Here is a 5040-nt window from a genome sequence, read left to right on the forward strand (position 1 = left end):
ATTAGTTCATTACCAGGCCTCTGGAGAACTTCAAGACATGTTGAGGAGGTAATTTAGCCTTTAAATCAGCTGTCTTGTATCAAGGTTACATCTAAAACCTGCAGGACACCAGCCCTCGAGGCCTGGAGTTCGACACCTGTGATTTAGACTGACTAAGCTGTGTTTTGTTTTGTTTTTTTTTCTTGCTTGGATGTTGATGTTTTTGACTTTTTTTCCTGTCTGGTTTTGTGTAATTTTGAACGTAAAATCTTACAGTCAAGGAAAGTTTGCCCACTAACAAAGAAATGATCATTCTATCATTTCAATAGTAGGTTGACAGAGATGACACAACAATAACAAAAAATAAAAATTAAAAAATTAAAAATCCAGAAAACTGCATTACAAAAAGTTTAAAAATGAATTTGCCTTTTCATGCATTTCTAACTAAAATGTGAAAATAGTTGCTAATCCTCTTTGTTTTAGTAGTTGCCATAGGAGATCATCTTGTGGATTGTCAGAACCAGCACCCCAATACAGGAAGTGGGAATCAGCTCTCTGTTTAAAAAGCCCTAATCTCTGATCTACAAGTATTACCCAGCAGGCGATCCAGGGTTCAGATTAAGCTAGTGAATGAAAGGACTCGCCTGGTCCTACCTCTCTCTCCAAGAATGTCCACCTACTCTGGCAAAAACTGGGGCCTGAGCATACTTGCAGGCCAGGTATCTAATCACCACACCTGTTACAGCAACTCCCAATGGACTTGGAATATAACTAGGTACAATTTAGGGGCCTGACGTAGGCCAAATTAGTCTGAAGCTATCCATGCAGGATCAAGCTATAAGTAACTAAGAGTAATGCTGGTCTTTCAGTAGCCAATTCACCACTTTAGATCAGAGTGGACTGGCTGAGCAACTATTAAATTGACCATTTTACATATAAATATACTGATCCACTATATCCTCCTGTTTATGGCTATCTTTTGACTTTTAGTGGCACCTTTAATAGTTATCCTTTATAATGTCCTAACTTAATGAGTTTAATGAGTCATATGATATAGCCAATGTCTGGTCTTGGGAAAGGTTAACTTTATCTTCTGTGTCAACTAGTCAAAGTGTGGTTATATCATGAAGTGACTACAGTCAGTAACAAATATAGAAGATAGTGAACACGATAGGAAGTTAATTCATTTATTCTTTGAGATGAAGCTGGTTTAATTTTCATTTTACACATAATTTTCATCTATAAATTCACACAATGAAAGATTGACTCCCCACTGAACTCTGTTGCATCAATATTGCTTCAAATATCTACTTTATGCACCACAGTTATTCTGTGGTGCATACATTAAAGGCTGCTTAAAAAGCAGAATATTAAAAAGAAAGTTCACTGTTTGATAGATTTACATTGAGAGCTCCACTGTAAATCTATCAAAGCCACATTCAACACATAGAATAAACTCAAGATCATTTATCTGCTTTGTTTGCAACAATGAGGAAACAGGCTTCATTTGGCCATAAAGCTGCATGCCTATCAATTGTCCAATATACAAGTCCCAAAGAGTTCACACAGTCCTGAAAAGATTGACATTTTAAGGATTCCATAAAGTATTAAAAACAGTCCTTATATTGAAAATTAGATTTGAATCTTAAGCTACAGAGAGCAACATTAAAAACCATCTCAAAGACAAAGTAATCCCCACAATATATCTGTTTTAGAAACATGTACATTTAGAAGTGAAGGTTATAATGCTACCAGCCTATCTGTTCATTATTGCCTTTGTTACATTTTGAAGTTCAGGGTCTAGCTGCTGGGCTGGTGTCAGCATACACTCAGCTTTAGTGTGAGTGCTCAGTATGCAAAAGGCATATTGGTTGATTTTCGGTGAGTGGTGATCCTAGGTGAACACTTGGAAATAATGAAATGGAGTGGCTGCAGAAAAGAATCATCGATGAAACCAGTGAAAATATTGTCTTTGTTAAAGAAGTAGGTCTTCCCAGGAATCAGTTTAGGATAGCTACAGCGATCATTTGTTTCCAGGACGTAGGGCAAAGGCAGAGCTTTCACTTTGGCCTGCATCCCATAGACCTTCAAAACATTCCTGAACACAACGCTCTGCAGAGAGACACTTTCCACAGCCCCAATGTACACTAAGGAGAAAGATACACAAATATATTACACTACAAATTCATATCAATTCATAAATATCATTTTTTTTACCAATATGTTTTTATAATACCTCTGCAAAGATTAGCTTTATTCAAATTATTCACAGATAGAACTCTGGATTCTGAAAAACAAAGAACATTATAGACATATTATTGGTAAAGTGAGATCTCTAGGTTGTGCAATCAAGATAAATTGACATAAAATTAAGTCCTACTTTGTAAGAGAGAATGTGTAACATCTAAACAGACCTTTTATCATCTTTCTCTGATCCTGTCCTGCTTCATGGATTGATCTCAGCCTCCCGGCACAGCATGACCACAGGCTGGTGTTATAGTAGAGGTGACCACAGCAGCTAAACCCTGTCTTGGCAGAGTACAGCACCTCTTTGTCCTCACTTGAGCAGCAAATGTCCTGGATTTGAAGATATATCATCAATTATGGTTAATGAAAGCACAACAGTTTGCAGTCATTGTGCTAATTCAGGCAGTCCACAATCTCACATTCATGGTAAGATGTTGATACAGGTGTTATAGTATATACCTGCTTAAAACCTAATAATAATAGTTATGGTGCAACATAAGCTGTATTTAAATTAGAGATCCTTTTTTTCTTTAAAAAAATCACCTGTGTATATCAATGAGCTCGTCAATAGCTTCAATGCTAAAATGTTAAATGTAATGGACACTATTGCTCCCATTAAGGTGAAGGTTATCTCTGGAAGGAAAAAGTCTCCATGGAGAAAAATGAAAAAAGAGAGTGTAGGAAAGCTGAGCGCAGATGGAGAAAAACAATCCTCCAGGTTCATTATGACATCTATAAAGAGAAACTTCACAATTATAATTTACAACTGAGGAGTGCAAGGAGGTCCTACTTCTCTGACATCATCACTAAAAACAGTCATAACGCTCGGGTCTTATTTTCTACAGTTGACAGGCTAACAAACCCCCCTGTGTCAGTGGCAGCTGAACTTCATTCAACCATGGCCTGCAATGACTTTGCCAAATTCTACACAGAAAAAATCCAAAAGATTAGACAAGCAATTGGTACATCAACAGCAGATCCAGGATATGTACTGTGTCCACCGAAAAACTGTTTAAACACCATGAAACAGTTTCACCCTATTAACAGCAAAGACCTGGAGGACATCTTAAGTTAACTGAACTCCTCCTCCTGCTGTTTAGATGTCCTGCCAACAAGTTTTTTCAAAAAGGTCTCAAAGACTTTGGAGTCAGACCTGTTACAGATCGTCAACTTTTCTTTAATGTCAGGTGTGTTTCCAGAACCACTAAAAACTGCTGTAATCAAACCTATGCTGAAAAAGGACAATCTTGACAAGACACAAATGAACAACTACAGGCTGATCTCAAATCTCCCATTTTTAAGTAAGATCATTGAAAAAGCAGTTTCTCAACAGCTCAGTTACTTCTTAAAACAGAATAACTGCTATGATGCCTTCCAGTCAGGTTTTAGACAGAACCACAGCACTGAAACCGCTCTGACCAAAGTGTTTAATGACATATGTCTGAATACAGACATTATAAAGAACAACAAAATAAACTATCACAGCTATGCAGATGACACACAAATATATATCACAATGTCACCAGGAGACTGAGGCCCTGTACAGGCTCTTGGTAAATGCTTTGAGGAAATTAATGACTGGTTGTGCCACAATTTTCTCCAGGTAAACAAAAACAAAACTGAAGTAATAGTTTTTGGTGCCAAAGAAAAACAATTACAGGTCACCAGAGAACTTCCATCTATACACCTAAAAACCACAAACCAGGCGAGAAATTTGGGTGTAGTGATGGATGCAGACCTAAACTTAGAAAAACACATTAAGACAATAACAAAATCAGCTTACTATCACCTCAAGAATATTTCAAGGATAAAAGATCTGATGTCTCAACTAGAGATGGCACGATACCACTTTTTTATGTCTGATACCGATATCATAAATTTGGATATCTGCCGATACCGATATGAATCCGATATAGTGTTTTTTAATCAACAAAACTGTTTTTTATATCTTGCTGCATTTTGTATAAGTTCATACTCAAGTTTAAAACAACAACTACACTAAAGCTATTCTGTTATACCTGTATGCAAAAAAAATATTTCATGGTTCAGCAATACTGATCAATCTAATAAACTCAAACCTACACCATCCTCCCTATTCTGGTATTTTAAAGAGTACTTAGCGTAAATATTAAGCAACCTAACTAATAGGGTTCCAACTCCCAGCAACAACAAAAATAAATAAAGAAAAAATAGGGAACCACCCCTCACGCTCCACCTCATGATGCTTAATCGACGTAATCAACCTTAATTTGATGCAGTGTGAAAAAATGCACAGAAATCAATTATTTTTCAAGAAATATTAAATAGATTCAACATCTTTCTTCAACAAAATTGCAGACTGCACAGATGGTACCTTCCCAAAGGAAAAAGTACTATAGCTTACTAGAGTATATTAGACTTAATAGTTACTAAATACAGTAATTGACTTCTATTCATTTTACATCAAATTAAAACTTTGGGTGTCAGATAATTATTTATTAAAAGCTAGACATTTTAAATGAGAATAAGAAAGAAAAGTATGTCTTTGTGCCCCCTTTTCCCTGTTAATGCCCTATCGGCCCCCCTGGCTAAACTTTGCTAGATCCGCCCCTGCACAGCTACCAGCATCAGCTACGTAGAAAAAGATCCTGGTGTAGAAAGTAATATTAAATAAATTCTAACAACAGCTTATCAAGCTTAAACGTGCTGCTGTTGTTCAGCCGCTGGTTTCCTCTTTCTGGTACAAAGTGGGCCAAAAGCAAACAAGAGACACGGACTCCCAACAGAAAAGCCGATCAGCTGATCATTAAGCAGTTTCATGATTGAAGTAGCAGC

The 5040-nt window shown here is 36.7% G+C and overlaps 1 long non-coding RNA gene across 1 annotated transcript in view; it reads right to left on the reverse strand.

Annotated features, from left to right (window-relative positions):
• Positions 1–1152: 1152 nt before the first annotated feature.
• The window catches only part of LOC102299995, a 12675-nt gene continuing 8787 nt past the window's right edge, over positions 1153–5040 (reverse strand). Inside the window, exons 7-9 of the long non-coding RNA XR_006053209.1 lie at positions 2394–2556; positions 2216–2266; positions 1153–2126 (exon numbers count right to left, since the gene is read on the reverse strand). This is a non-coding gene — a long non-coding RNA (uncharacterized LOC102299995). The remainder of the gene's footprint in view (positions 2127–2215; positions 2267–2393; positions 2557–5040) is intronic.

This window comes from Haplochromis burtoni, unplaced genomic scaffold (genome assembly GCF_018398535.1).
Source record: "Haplochromis burtoni strain Fernald_Lab_line unplaced genomic scaffold, NCSU_Asbu1 Contig_700, whole genome shotgun sequence".
Taxonomy (NCBI): domain Eukaryota; kingdom Metazoa; phylum Chordata; class Actinopteri; order Cichliformes; family Cichlidae; genus Haplochromis; species Haplochromis burtoni.